Source organism: Pleurodeles waltl, chromosome 1_2, assembly GCF_031143425.1.
Source record: "Pleurodeles waltl isolate 20211129_DDA chromosome 1_2, aPleWal1.hap1.20221129, whole genome shotgun sequence".
Classification (NCBI taxonomy): Eukaryota; Metazoa; Chordata; class Amphibia; order Caudata; family Salamandridae; genus Pleurodeles; species Pleurodeles waltl.
The window spans coordinates 15093324-15109430 of record NC_090437.1 but is presented as its reverse complement, the minus strand read 5'-3'; positions in this window follow the sequence as shown (position 1 = coordinate 15109430).

Here is a 16107-nt window from a genome sequence, read left to right as displayed (position 1 = left end):
TGGTCCTGTGGAGGGGCGTCCTGTCCAGTAGCGCCGGCGGAGGTGGTGGGCAGTTCATCGTCCATGCTAGTGTCAGGGGCCCCTTGTTGTGCCACAGTGTCCCTCCTGGTGTTGAGTACTTCCTTCAGCACCCCTACGATGGTGCCCAGGGGGGAATTGATGGTTCTGAGTTCCTCCCTTAAGCCCAAATACTGTTCCTCCTGCAGGTGCTGGGTCTCCTGAAACTTGGCCAGTACCGTTGCCATCGTCTCCTGGGAGTGGTGGTAGGCTCCCATGAGGGAGGAGAGGGCCTCGTGGAGAGTGGGTTCCCTTGGCCTGTCCTTCCCCAGTCGCACAGCAGCCCCCCCAGTTCCCCTGTGTTCCTGGATCTCCGTCCCCTGGACCGTGTGCCCACTACCACTGCTCCCAGGTCCCTGTTGTTGTTGGGGTGGTGGATTAGCCTGGGTTCCCTGTAGTGGTGGACACACTGCTGCTTGACGTGTCCTGGGGACAGAGGTATGGGCCCGCTGGGTGGGTGCTGTTCTGGTGTTTCCAGAGGGGGGACGCTCTGTAGTGGCCTGTGACTGGGTCAGGGGAACCGACTGTCCCGAGGTCCCCGATGGGCCGGGCTGGTCATCTAGATCCAGTTAGACAGAGGTGCTGTCATCACTGTGGGCCTCTTCTGTTGGTGGTGTGGACATGTGTGGACCCTCCTGTCCGGTGACATTGGGTAGGGGTCCTGCAGGGGTATAAAAAGATGTTTATTAGATCTGTGTGTGGCATGGTGTGCAATAGGTGGGTGACTGTGTACCCCAGTGCTTGCATTCCTGTGTGGGACCTTGTGTGATGGTGGTTTAGGGGGGTGAATTGGTATGTGCAGCGGCCATGCTTTGGTGATGGGTGTCCATGCTTTGTTGTTGCATTCAGAGCTTGATGTTGGGATCAGTGGTTTGTGATAATGGGACATTTGTGAGGAGTTGGAGTGATGGGGGTGAGGGTGAGGGTAGGGGTATGTGATGGCATGCAGGTAGGGGATGTAATAGTAAAGCTTTGACTTACCAGAGTCCATTCCTCCATCTACTCCTGCGAGGCCCTCAGGATGCAGAATCACCAAGACTTGCTCCTCCCATGTTGTTAGTTGTGGGGGAGGAGGTGGTGGTCCGCCGCCAGTCCACTGAACCGCAAGGTGGTGTCTTGAGACCACGGAACGCACCTTCCCCTGTAGGTCGTTCCACCTCTTCCTGATGTCAGCCCGATTTCTTGGGTGCTGTCCCACTGCATTGATCCTGTCCACGATTCTTCGCCATAGCTCCATATTCCTAGCATTGGAGGTGTGCTGCACCTGTGCTCCGAATAGCTGTGGCTCTACCCGGACGATTTCCTCCACCATGACCTTCAGCTCCTCCTCAGAGAACCTGGGGTGTCTTTGCCGTGCCATGGGGTGGTGTGGATGATGTGTGGGGTGGTGTGTGTGGTGATAAGTGTGGTGATATTTAGTGGTGTGTTGTGTGAGGTGCGTGTAAGTTCTGTGGGTGATGGTATTGTGTGCCTGTGGATACTTGGTAGTAGTTTGTAGTGTCTCTCTCTGGCCTACTGTCAGTAATTGTGGTCGTAGGGGTTTGTGGGTGATGTGGGTGTGTGTTTTATATTGTATTGGGTGTGTGGGAGTGGTGTGTGTATGTGTATCAGGTGTGTGTATTTGGAATTGTCCAATGTGGCTGTGTTTTGTAAGAGTGTGTATTTTGAGCGCGGCGGTGTGTACCGCCAATGGAATACCGCAGTTGAAAGACTGGCGCGTGGATTCGTGTGTCGTGATAGTGTGGGCGTATTCCTGTTGGCGTGATGGTGGAGGTTTTGTTTTCGCCAGTTTATCACTGACCTTTGGTGTGGCAGACTTGTGTGTGTGTCTAAATTTTGGCGGATTCCTTGCTGTGGGTCATAATAGCTGTGGCGGAATTCCGCAGCTGCGGCGGTGTGTTGGCGGTCTTCTGCACGGCGGTAAGCGTTTTTTAACACCAATGTTGTAATGACCGCCTATGTTTTCACATTCAGGGTGTGCTTCTGAGGAGCAAGGGACATCAAATGAGTTTTTTCTTTTGTTCAACAAAGGTTTGTCTAGGGAAACATAGGTAAAATTGGTTGACCAAAATTTAACATACTATATGACAACTGTTCTGTTTGAATTATTTGTAATATAGATCTTCATTTTTAGTGATAGCTTTAGATGTAATCTATTTGGTTTCTTTCTCATAATAGCTGCCTCAAGGACTCATTACAAACCTATCTTATTGTAAGTATAGTAAGATAAAACAAGACTTAATAAAGCCAGTCATTTTAAGTAATGTAACCCATTAGTGTAATGATTATGAATTGTTTTGGTGTTTACTTGTGCAGCAAAATGGCAATTGTATTTATTCTGAGTGCAAAAGTGTATTGGCCTTGCAATTTATCCCTGACCCTCTGTATTTATACAAATAAAAACCACTAGTGTGAGAGCAAAGACAGAACTGGAAATTAAAGAGAGTGGTGGTGTGACAACTGTCAGTGTTAGCACGTCAGACCTTATTAAGTAAACTTAAAAGGGAGATGGGTATAGGCCGATGGACCTTTTGACTGCGCTTTGAATGTTTCCCACCATGAACCCCATACCAGTACAAATCAATAACCATAACAATCAATAACATCAATTATCAATAGGTGTCAATAATTTACGCACACCATGACTTTGCGGACATGAACAACCACACCTTTATGTGTTGGTTACAGTGTTTATGTCCCTATATTAACAAGGCTAATGTTACATAACTTAGTCTCATAATCAAATGATAGACATACAAAAACAATACTGGCTGACCAAAGCGGCGAAATAACCTCAATCTAATCAAGGCTTGAGCCACTACACATTCTAAAGTTACTGTACAAATTAGTAGCAAGAATAACTGTGCAAACGAAATAAAGTATATTTAGATTTAGCAAAGAAAAGACATCAACTGTCATTACATTTAGCGGACTTCGTCAGGGAATACCCTAACTATCATTAGATAAGAATACCATGTATGGACTTCATGCAAAACAATACAGTCAACATAAATTTGGAAAAACATCTAACTATGGCTCTATCAAAATGACTGTTGGTACCTAGAAACAAAAGAAAATAGACATAACAATCAGTAACATTGTCTTTATACCTTTCCTCAATATGATTCAGCAAGCTGTGACAATCTTCGTCAATAGGATATCAGTTCAGTCAGCAAGACATCAGGATTCAGCATTAAAGTTCAGAAAAGCAAAGTCTCTTTAAGCAATAATGTTAAAAACGCCTCTTCTCGGAACAGTCAAGGAAAATAATAGTGTATTTCCTCTCGGTGCAGTCCAGCTAACTTAGATTTCCTAAAACTAACTTCCCACATCCTTATTGGTCAAAAGAATCACATGTTTACACGTAGTCCAATGAAAATAGAACCTCAAATCTAAAGTTTTACTACTACAAGGTTTACATGTCGATGATTGGCTCCTTGTCCCCCGTTCTCATCATTCGTCTTGTCAGGTATCAATTTTGTTGCAGCTTATTCTCCAGTCAGTGTCTTCTCCTGGGAAGGTCAGTCTTACACATACTACATTATACAATGTTTCACTAGCTAGTACAACATCTTCTAGCAAGCAGTTTCTCACGAGAACGAACTTCAGCTACGAGCATATGGTCAGTACAGTGGAAAATTAAAATGTAATTCTCTAAACAGCCATTTTAAAAAACGCCTAATAAAATACAGCTTGACATAAGGCCATGCAACTAGACCCAAGACCTCGCTAAGTTAAGGCCTACAATTAATAAAGCTAATACATAATAGATAACCTTTAATATAACATGTTACTACATTAATCAAACATAAGCTCAACATTTCACATTAATAAGTCATTAATAAGTAAACTTCATGAACATTGGCAGCCACTCAAGTGGGCGCACCCTCAAATGTGTGCATTATTTCCTGTACGTTAATACATTTTCTACACAAATCCAACACTCAAAATACATGACTATTAATTTTTAAAATTCAGCATTAACAATTTCTCTTCTAGTGACTAAGGCCTGGCGGTTGGTGATAAAGCGGCGGTAATACCGTCAACAGGGCAGCGGTAATAAATATGAAATTATGACCACGGCGGAAAACACTCAGACAGACAGCCACTTTAACACACCGACCGCCAAGGTGAAACCAACAGGCACCACAGCGGTAACCGACTACAGCCAGGCGGAAGACAATGTTCCGCCCACTGTATTATGAGACACCAATCCGCCACCTTTTCCGGGGCGGTACCAATGACATCAAAAGCCTGGCAGAAACACTGCACAGAAGGGAAACGACTCACCTCTGGAGACTCAAGGAAGGACCACGACGCCATGAAGCCCGAGTTGCATGTCTTCCCAATGCTCTTCTACCTTCTGCTCCATTACGCTAATACATAATAGATAACCTTTAATATAACATGTTACTACATTAATCAACCATAAGCTCAACATTGCACATTAATAAGTAAACTTCATGAACATTGACAGTCACTCAAGTGGGCACACCCTTAAATGTGTGCATTATTTTCTCTACTTTAATACATTTTCTACCCAAATCCAACACTCAAAATACATGAATATTCATTTTTAAAATTCAGCATTAACAATCCCTCCTCTGATGACTAAGGCCTAGCGGTGGGTGATAAAGCAGCAGTAATACCGCCAACATGCCAGCGGTAATAAATATGAAATTATGACCACGACGGAAACCACTCAGACAGACAACCACTTAAACACACCGATGGCCAGGGCGAAACCAACAGGCACCAGAGCGGTAACCGACTACAGCCAGGCGAAAGACAATGTTCCGCCCACTGTATTATGAGACACCAATCTGCCACCTTTTCCAGGGCGGTACCAATGACATCAAAATCCTGGCAGAAACACTGCACAGAAGGGAAACCACTCACCTCTGGAGACTCAAGGAAGAACCACGCTGCCACGAAGCCTGAGTTGCATGTCTTCCCCATGCTCTTCCACCTTCTGCTCCGTTACGAACACCAACGCCGGCGAAGACAACCACGGTGAGTACTGCCGCCTAGCACACAGGCGGGGGGGGAAGAGTGTGACACACACACGCAACACCCCCAACACCATACACATAACCAGATGCAGTAACATTACATATACCACCCGCACCCCTCAGGAATAATGCAAGGACAAAAGGAATTGATTAAAGTGAGTGTAATAAGATAAAATAGTATAAATATGTGCATCAAAATCAAAAAGTATATACATATTTATAAATGTAGGGACACTGCCCAGTCCTCAATATTCGAGGGCCACAGGGCCACATCACATAGTCCAAGGCCGCACCTTACTCCTGCAACAACACGGAGAGAACACTGCAGGGGCATCAGGTCGAAAATAGACAGGCACCTCAGGAGGACGGGGAATGGGGGGCACCTCAGCCGGAAGATGGTACAAAGCCACTGGTCCTGGAGGGAGCAACATGCCCATCACTCTGTCCTGGGTAGTGCAAGGCCACAGTCTTTCAAGTGGGTGATTTGCCCACTGCTTGGTCCTGGGGAGTGCAAGGCCAGAGTCTTTCAAGTGGGTGATTTGCCCACTGCTTGGTCCTGGGGAATGCAAGGCCACATTCTTTCAAGTGGGTGATATGCCCACTGCTTGGTCCTGGGGTGTGCAAGGCCACAGTCTTTCAAGTGGGTGATTTGCCCACTGCTTAGTCCTGGGGAGTGCAAGGCCACAGTCTTTCAAGTGTGTGATTTAGCCACTTCTTGGTCCTGGGGAGTGCAAGGCCACAGTCACTCAAGTGGGTGACTTGCCCACTGCTTGGTCCTGGGGAATGCAAGGCCACAGTCTTTCAAGTGGGTGATTTGCCCACTGGCTCTGGAGAGGGCTACATGCCCTGTGCTTGATCCTGGGGAGTGCAAGGCCACAGTCTCTCCAGTGGGTGACTTCTTCCATTGATTCTGGAGGGGGCATTGTGCCCAGTGAGCTTCATCCTGTGGACAATGGGGTGAGTGGATGGCTTCTTCCTCTGGTTAGGGAGGGGGCATTGTGCCCAGTGAGCTTCATCCTGTGGAGGATGGGGTGAGTGGATGGCTTCTTCCATTGGTTCTAGAGGGGGCATTGTACCCAGTGAGCTTCATCCTGTGGAGAATGGGGTGAGTGGATGGCTTCTCCACTGGTTCTGGAGGGGACATTGTACCCAGTGAGCTTCATCCTGTGGAGGATGGGGTGAGTGGATGGCTTCTTCCACTAGTTCTGGAGGAGGCATTGTGCCCAGTGTGCTTCATCCTGTGGAGGATGGGGTGAGTGGATGGCTTCTTCCACTGGTTCTGGAGGGGGCATTGTGCCCAGTGAGCTTCATCCTGTGGAGGATGGGGTGAGTGGATGGCTTCTCCACTGGTTCTGGAGGGGGCATTGTGCCCTATGATGCAGATCTTAGGGAGTGCAAGGTCACAGTCTCTCACCTGGGTGTCAGACCCACAGGATTTGCTGGGGCCAGGCCGCACAACAGCCCATGGATGCAGAACTACACACTATCCGTCAGCTGTGACGGCTGCTCAGTGGTGGCAGTGGTGCTGTTGCTGGTGGCAGTGCTGGCAGTGGTGGGGGAGGCTCCTGCCCATCCCCTGCAGCCTCGGACTTCTGCCCACTGGGGCTGCTGCTGCTGGCGGCTTTGCTGGTGGCGGTGTTGGCAGTGGTGGGGGGAGGCTCCAGCCCATCTCCTGCAGCCTTGGACAGCTGCCCACTGGGGCTCTTGCTGCTGGTGGCGGTGCTGGTGGCGGCACTGGTGGCGGTGCTGGCAGTGGTGGGGGAAGGCTCCAGCTCATCCCCTGCTGCCTCGGACGGCTGCCCACTGGGGTTGCTGCGGCTGGTGGTGGTGCTAGTGGCAGCGCTGGTGGCGGTGCTGGCAGTGGTGGGGTGACGCTCCAGCCCATCCCCTGCAGCCTCCGACGGCTGCCCACTGGGCTGCTGCTGCTGGTAGTGGTGCTGGTGGCGGTGCTGGCAGTGGTGGGGGGAGGCTCCAACCCATCCCCTGCAGCCTCAGACAGCTGCCCACTGGGGCTGCTGCTGTTGGTGGAGGTGCTGGTGGCGGTACTGGTGGCAGTGCTGGCAGTGGTGGGGGGATGCTCCAGCCCATCCCCTGCAGCCTTGGGCTCCTGCCCATTGGGGCTGCTGCTGGTGGTGCTGGCGCTGGTGTCAGTGCTGGCAGTGGTGGGGGGAGGGTCCAGCCCTTCCCCTGCAGCCTCAGACGGCTGAACCACCATGGTTGGTGGTTGGGGCTCTGACTGAGTCCCAGCACAAGGCCTCTTCTCCTTTCTGCCAGCTGGTGCAGGCCCGGTACCCTTCCTGCCAGCAGCTGTTGCTGGCTCCTTGCTCCTTTTGGCAGCAGCTGGGGACTGCTCCTTTCCCTTCCTTTCAGCAGCCGGGGATTGCTCCTTGCCCTTCCTTTTAGCAGCTGGGGGTGCCTCCTTGCCCTTCCTTGCACCACTTGGTGCAGGCACTCTTTCAGTGTGGCTGCCTGGTGCCCGGGATCCTCTCCCACCTGGAGTAGCTGTGAACACTACTGTGCCCATGGACTAGGTGGCTGAGGTGCTTGCCTGGGTTTCGACCGCCCTGGCCTGACATGAGGGACTGGGGAGAGGGGTAGGGAAGAGGTCAATGGTGGAGAGGAAAAACTTCTTATGGACATTGGGGCGGGTTTGGGAGTGGAGGAAGAGGGAGTGGTGGTAGGAGGTGTCTGTCTGCTGTGTTTAGGTGCAGGTGCATGGGCTGGGTGCTGTTGTGAGGTGGATGGCTGTTGCATTTGTGTACTTCAGGATGAGGGGGCACAGACACAGTGGGAGAGGACACAGGGGACATGTGCATGGATGTGGCGGTGGTGACTGCCAGTGAGGGGCATGTAGTGATAGGCGAGCTAATGATGGAGGTAGTGGATGAGGATGTAGTGCATGCAGGTGTGAGTGGAGACTCAACTGGGAGGGAGGTGGACAACAAGGAGGAGGGGGCCACAGTGGAGGCAGTAGATGTTGGTATGTCTGATTCTAGATGGTGTTTGTGTGAGTGGCTGTGGGATGAAGTGTGGTGCTTGTGTTTGCCATATCCACTCTTGTGTGTTTTCCTGAGTACATGCTGGTCTGACTGTGTGCTTGGGATAGGTTGGGGTTGAGGGGAATGGGATTGGGTAGGGTAAGTTGGAGGGGGAGGCTAGAAACAGGGACAATGGCTGCCATCAGAGAGGAGGCCAGAGCCTGGATTGATCTATGTTGGGCCGCCATGCCAGTTTGAATGCCCTCCAGGAATGCATTTGTCTGTTGCATTTGGGCTGCCAGCCCCTGGATGGCATTCACAATGGTTGACTGCCCAACAGAGATGGATTGCAGGAGGTCAATAGCCTCCTCACTCAGGGCAGCAGGGCTAACTGGGGCAGGGCACGGGAAACTCGCTGACGGGCTGCTGGCAGAGCGGTGCTGGTACGGGGGTGGCGGCTGTACCTATAGCTGGGGCGGGCACAGAGGTGTCCGCCACCACCAGGGAGCCTCCATTGGAGGAGGAATCCATGTCCAAACTGTCCCCTCTTGTCTCCGCCGTGGTGCTCCCCTCGCCCTCCGTCCCAGTGGTGCCCTCACCATTGGTGGATTTGGCATCCTGGGTCTTGTGGGATGCAGCTCCCTCTGTCGCCGGTGCCTCTGCTCCTCCACCAGATGATGCTAATGCACATAAGGACAGGGTGACAAAACAAAAAGGGGGGAGACACAAAGGATACACTTGGTCAATGGCGCAAACAACACCACCGTTGGCGTACACGACACACTCACACACAGGATACAGCCCTACGCACTAGCAAAGCACTACCAGTCACAATGTTAGTCACCAGACCATAGATAGGGACACCTAATGCCAATTGCAGCATACCTGAGACCCACAGACCCCTGCCCAGTAGTGGATGCCTACTAGCTTGGTTGGAGGACTTTGACATCAGAACCCTACCCAACAAGGGAGCAACCCTGTAATACCAGGCCTGGCCTAGGGGCACCCAGAGGGCCCACAACCCCCACCTGGATCCCACCCCACCAGACGCAATTCATTTAGTGGGGCACTGTACTCACCCCCTTGTGGCTGCTGTGATGCCCCCAAGCGACCATCCAGCTCTGGATAGGCCACCGCCAGTATGTAGACCATCAGGGGGGGTCAGGGTTCGATGGGCACCACTTCCTCATTGGGAGTCCATCCCCAGCTGGGCCTCCGCGGTCTTCTATGCCCAGCATCTCAGGTCCTCCCACTGTTAACTACGGGCGTGCTCCACCTGCCGTAGACCCCCAGGGTTCGCACGTCCTTGGCGATGGCACGCCAGATACCCTTCTTTTGATAGACGCTGACCTGCAGGGAAATGGACACAGGAAAAGGTATTAGTCTGAACGTCCTGCCTGTTACCCTCCTGGCCCACCATGCCCCTTCCCATCCCCATTAGCACAGACATGGCCAACCATACATTCTGCATGCTGCCCAGGGCCCATCCACTACTCACCCCCTACATGAGGCCTTCACACACAGCACTCCATGCATTCACGCACCATGCATCGTACTCACGGTGTACTCACCTGTTGGCCTGGAGGCCCATACAGCATTTGGTACTGGGGTAGGACCCCATCCACCAGTCTCTCCAACCCCACCGAGATGAAGGCAGGGGCCCTTTCCCCAGTCACACGAGCAATGGCCAGTTCCAGACACAGGTCACAGCAGCACATGCAGTGTAGTGCAGTGTAGGTCCTCTCCTGTTGAAGGTCAGGTAGCATGTGAGTGAACAGATAGAAAATGGCGGTGACGCCTACGGCGGTGCATACCGTCACTGCCGGCATACATCACCATTGGCGACTGTACCCCGTATGGTCCAATGTTAACCAATGAGGAGTTGCACGGCGGTTTTTGACCGCCTCCCGCAACGATGCACAACGTCAGCAGAATTACCTCATTTCCATCTGTCCATCCATACAGGACAGGCAGACGCCATTTCAGGGGGGGTGCAGGTCATGGATCCTAACTGCGTCACAGTACACAAATGCACCATTTTGACATCTCCATCAAAATAATGTTACAATCACAACATGCATTGAACTGTAGTGGTAGGAATTAAGAGATAATGATCAGCTGCTCACCATTTTGACCCATAGATTGCAACTTCTGCGGATGAATAGGAGATGGAGGCACCCACCGTGTACAGACCCCTGGCGGACTTGGCAACAATGGAGGACAGGCACATTATCCTCACCTATAGACTGGACAGGGCCACAATCACAGAGCTGCGTGCCCAATTGGAGCCTGACCTAATCTCTGCTATCCGTCCCCCACCGGGATCCCCCTTCTTGTGCAAGTGCTATCAGTGCTCCATTTCCTGGCAACTGGCTCTGTCCAAGTGACAGTGGACCTGGCAGCAGTAATGTCTCAGCCAATGTTCTCAATAGTGCTGACCAGAGTGTTGTCTGCCCTGATTAAACACATATGCAGCTACATCATTTTTCCCCAGGTGGAGGATTTGGCCACAGTGAAAGCTGATTTCTATGCAATGGGACATATCCACAACATTATTGGGGCAATTGATGAAACACATATTGCATTTGTACCCCCCCCCCGGGGAAATGAACAGGTGTTTAGAAATCAAAAGAGCTTTCACTCCATGAATGTGCAGGTGGTGTCCCTGGCGGACCAGTACATCTCCCACGTCAATGCAAAATATCCTGGGTCTGTGCATGATGCCTTTATCCTGAGGAATAGCAGCAGCCCAAATGTGATGGCTTAACTCCAGAGGCAGAAGGTGTGGCTAATAGGTGAGTCCTGGTTCCAACCCAGTATATGTTGGTGTTTGGGTATGGTGTGGGCCCTAAGGGTTAGTGTGTGGCTAACAGTTGTCCCTTGATATTTGCAGGTGACTCTGGTTACCCCCAACCTCTCATGGCTACTGACGCCTGTAAGGAATCACCAGAACAAGGGCAGAGGAACGTTACAATGAGGCACATGGGCGAACAAGAAGAATTATAGAGAGGACCTTTGGCCTCCTGAAGGCCACGTTTCATTGCCTCCAGCTAACAGTGCCTGTGCTATTCACCCAGGAAGGTCTGCCAGATCATCGTGGCATGCTGTATATTGCACTACCTTGCATTGTGTCGCCAGGTGCCTTTTCTCCAGGAGGAGGAGGCTGGAGATGGCCGTGTGGCAGCAGTGGACCATGTGGACAGTGAAGATGAGGAGGCAGAGGATGAGGATGAAGACAACAGAAGTGCAATAATTCGTCAATACTTCCAATGAAACCCAGGTAAAACAGTGTAAATTCACATTTAATTGACAGTTTTGTGTTTGACATTATCACTGGCAGGCTGTTTTTCACACTTCTGTGGCCACTCACTGTACCCTTTGGCATCTCTACTTGCAGATATGTGTGCCCCACTATCACTCCTGTTGTGTCGACTGCAGCCAACTGCAGGTCTTTCCTATGTAAACATTACTGTACAGTTGAACTGCAATGTTTAAACCTGGAAAAACAAATGCATATTTAAATCATTTGACATACTCCATACTTGTATTTTTTCAAAGGGTGTTTACTTAAGTGCTAAGAAGTAGAGGGGATAGTAGAATGGGCTGGCTTGATGATGGAGGAAAGTCCAGGATAGAGTCCAGTTTATTTGTATCACAGGTGCATTGTCCCAGGGGGCATAGAAAGGGGAGCAATGGCAGTTCAAGGTGGATAGGGTGACAGAGTGGGACACAAGGGTGACAATCAGGTGAGTCTTATTTCCTGGCGGGGGTCTTGGCAATAGTGTCTGGCTTCTGCCTGAATCGCAGGGAACGTTTGCGGGGTGGTTCTCCTTCTGCAGGGGGAGTGGTGCTGGTGGCCTGTTAGTCCTGTGGCGGGCCCCCTTTCCACTAGCAGCAGCAGAGGTGGAGGGCTGTTCATCGGTTTGGCCAGTGTCATGGGCCCGGTGGTGTGCCTTTGCCTCCCTCATAGCGTTGGCCATATCTGCCAGAACCCCTGCAATGGAGACCAGGGTGGTGTTGATGTCCTTCAAGTCCTCCCTGATCCCCAGGTACTGTCCCTTCTGCAGCCGCATGTTCTCCTGCAACTTGTCTAGTATCTGGCCCAGTGTTTCCTGGGAATGTTGGTATGCTTCCAGGATCGCGAGGAGTGCCTCATGGGAAGTCGGTTCCCTGGGCCTGTCCTCCCCCTGTCGCGCAGCAGTCCTCCCAGCTTTCCTGTTGTCCTGTGCCTCTGTCCCCTGAACCGTGTGCCCACTGAGACTGACCCCAGGTCCCTGATCATCCTGTGTTTGAGGGGTGACCTGGGGTCCCAGTAATGGTGTACACACTGCTGATTGACGTGTCCAGGGGGCTGAGGTATTGGCCCGCTGGGTGGGTGTTGTGGTGGTGTTTCCTGATGAAGGAGGCTCTGTGGTGGTGTGTGACTGTGCCTGGGTAACCGACTGTCCGGAGATCCCTGATGGGCCAGGTTGGTCATCCATATCCAGGCGAGCAGAGCTGCTCTCATCACTGTGGGCCTATTCTGAGGGGGTGACTGGATGTTACTGGCACCTTTTCTCCAGTGACATTGGCTGGGGTACCTGTGGGAATGTGAATGCACTGTTATTGTTTCTACGTGTGACATACTGTGCATGGGTGTGTTGCCCTCTATGGTTGTTGTTGCCCTGGCAGATTTGCCTTTGTGTGAGTTGCTATTTGGTGGGCTAGGTGATTCTCTCCAGTGTGCATGCAGTGGTGATAGGTGTTCATGCAGGTCTGTGAGGGGTGTCCATGGATTGGTGTTGCATTCAAGGCTTGGTATTGGGATGAGTGGGTTGTGATGGTGGGGTATGTGGGAGGTGGTGAAGTAATGGGAGTGAGGGTAATGGTGGGGTTTCTGATGGCATACAGGTAGGGAGGTGATAGTAATAGAGATTTGACTTACCAGAGTCCAGTCCTCCTCCTACTCATGCCAGGCCCTCAGAATGCATGATTGCCAAGACTTGCTCCTCTCATGTTGCAAGTTGTGGGGGAGGAGGTGGGGGTCCACTGCCAGTCCTCTGTACAGCTAGTTGGTGTCTTGCTGCCACAGAACGCACCTTCCCCCGTAGGTCGTTCCACCTCTTGCTGATGTCATCCCTTGTTCTGGGGTGCTGTCCCACGGTGTTGACCCTGTCCACAATTTTCTGCCATAGCTCCATATTACTAGCAATGGATATCTGCTGCACCTGTGATCCAAATAGCTGTGGCTGTACCCGGATGACCATCTCCACCATGACCCTTAGCTCCTCCTCTGAGAACTTTGGGTGTCATTGTGGTGCCATGGGTGTAGTGTGAGTGGTGTGGGTGAGGGTGTGTGGGGTGATGTGTTGGGGTGTGTGATGTAAGGTACAAGGATGGTGTATAGGTGATGGTGTTATGTGGCCCTGGTTGTGAGGGTGCTCTTGCGGTATTTCTCTTTGGTGGCAATTATTTCTAGTTGTAAAGGGATGTGGGTATTGTGGGTGTGTGTTTTATAGTGGTGTGGGTGTGCGGGTGTGCTGTGTGTGTATGTGTGTCAGGTGTAGTTTGAATTGTCCAATGTGGTGTAGTTTTTTTGAGTGTGTGTATTTTGAGCACGGCGGTATGTCCCACCAATGGTTTACTGCCACTGAATGGCCGCAGCGGTGATTCGTGGGTCATAATGTGATGGGTGTAGTTCTGTTGGCGTAACGGTGTGGGTTTGGATGCCGCCAGTTTATCACTGACCTTTGGGCTGGCGGACTTGCGTGTGTGGCTGTTCAGTGACGGATCGTTATGTGTGTGTCATAATATGGTTGGCGGTTATCCGGCGCTGCGTTATGTTGGCGGCAGTCGCAATGGTGGTAAGTGGGATTTACCACCAATGTCATAATGAGGGCCTAAATGTGTCATCACACTAAATCGTCCCACACATTTTTTTTTGCTTCAGCTAAAATTCTGTCATCTTTGTCCCCTCAAATCTTCATTCCCTTTTTGAATTTTCCCTAAATGAAATTCCCCTTTTCATTTCTTCCCTCTGATCATTTTTCACTTTCTTCAATTTGATCATCCTACGCAATTTACATATTCTGCATGCTCCAATTATGCAAATCACAATAATCAATATCCCTTGTATTATTTTCAATAATACCCCTTTCTAATGTTTCTGAGCCAATTTCCCACTGAAACAAATCCTTTGCCAACTTTCTGCCAAACACCTGGTTGTTTCAACTCTTTCAAATCAGCACTCTCAAGAGCTGCTCCTAATTTATTTACTACTATCAGGAATATGCGAGCAGCAATGTTTTGAATAAAGCATTTTGCAAACTCTGCCATCCTTTGCTAAAAGAAAGTCTCATGCAAGACGGTTCTGAAGAGCCATAGCTCTTTCTGCAGCTAATTCCGTATCATTCAGGATCATAGCTCCTGAAAAATTTGTCAACATGTGATCCACAATAGTAGAAAACTTTCAAATCTTTATAGAATTCAGAACAACTCCTACTGAAGAAATCATTGCCCCAAATATATCTCCTACTATACCAGAAAGAGACTCTCTCCTTTCTCTGATGTAACTCAGTCAATTTTGGTAATCTTTTCAAGTCATCAAGTTGGAATATCTTTGGGAAAACTATCCCCAAGTATCATGTGCCATACCATCCTCTTGGAAGATGGTAGTAAGCATTAAGTCGACAAATGTAATATATACCAGGAATCGCTGGATCTTCTCCATTCAACATTAAGGTCCATTTACTCTGGAAAAAACCACATGCTTACATTCACTCATTCCCACAATCAAAGTGTCAGTGCTAGATTTAGGTCTATATCCACAAAGCTTCCCTACTTGTTGTGCATCTAAAGCTACTTTCCCCTGTGTCCTTATTGCACTATAAGCATAATCATTTCTAAAAGTCCTTTTCTCTAAGCCCTTTTCTAATTTCTCCTTTAATGCCTTTCTCCTGTCATCTGTGTGATCTAAAAAGCTCTTTTGTAATAGTGTAAGCAAAAATGTCAGGTTATTTTTGTGCGCATATGCTATCTCAAAAGTTCATGTAGGCTCGAAGAAACCCCTTACTAATACTATGTCATTGTCCGTAGCTACTCTAATCATGTATCTAATAATGGGGACAAACGAAAACACAACATTGTGATTTGACTAGAAATATTGAATATACTCCTGGCTATAAAATCTTGTTAGTACAACCTATCCCATAAGTAAGAGGCAAACTATGATGGGTTACTCATTCTTTGACTGATGAAAGAATCTGCGTACACACAAAACAATTATTTGCATTCATCGTCTCAACATACAAGACATTAGAAGAAAGTTCTCCTTGTGCATGGTCTACGTGTAGATACTTCTCATCTAACCTAAACCTCCCTATCACTGTTAATGCAGTAGTTGTTTCTAAAGCTGAAGTATGGTTGGCTTTACTCTTGTCAAGAATAGTCATACCCACAGTTAATATCACACACAATATCACACATACAATTGCCAGACCAACACTCATGTATTTACAGTACCTGTTCTTCCTACCCTGCTGGCTACTGTCACTCATGATCTGTAAAGAATCAGAAAGTAGAAGAGAAAGTTTAGAAACTGTAGTAAATCGTAAATAACGATTTCCAGATGACTTGTTCAGTAGTTCTTTATTCAACGCTTCCCGGACTCCGTCTCTCTTTTCCTCACACACTGCTTACATTCTTAACATTCTACTGTCAACTCCCGGGTGTACCACTTTCCTTACATTCTAGGGAACTACCGAAGATACCATTCTTAATTCTAATACATCATACACTATTACTTAAATATGTTATTTTATCTATGTACTTGAGATAACTATTTACAATTCCTTATGAGTCTATATTTTCCTATGTACCATTTTGTAGATTATAACATATCTCCCTTCCTTAATAATCAAACACATAGTCCTTGTACCTCGCTGGGTGTCTCTATCTCATATACCACATAGTCCTTGTACTTCGCTGGGTGTCTCTTGTGTTCCCCTTAATAATCGAGCACATAGTCCTTGTACCTCGCTGGGTGTCTCTTGTTCCTCATCTCTCTCTTTTGTCTTGTTGAA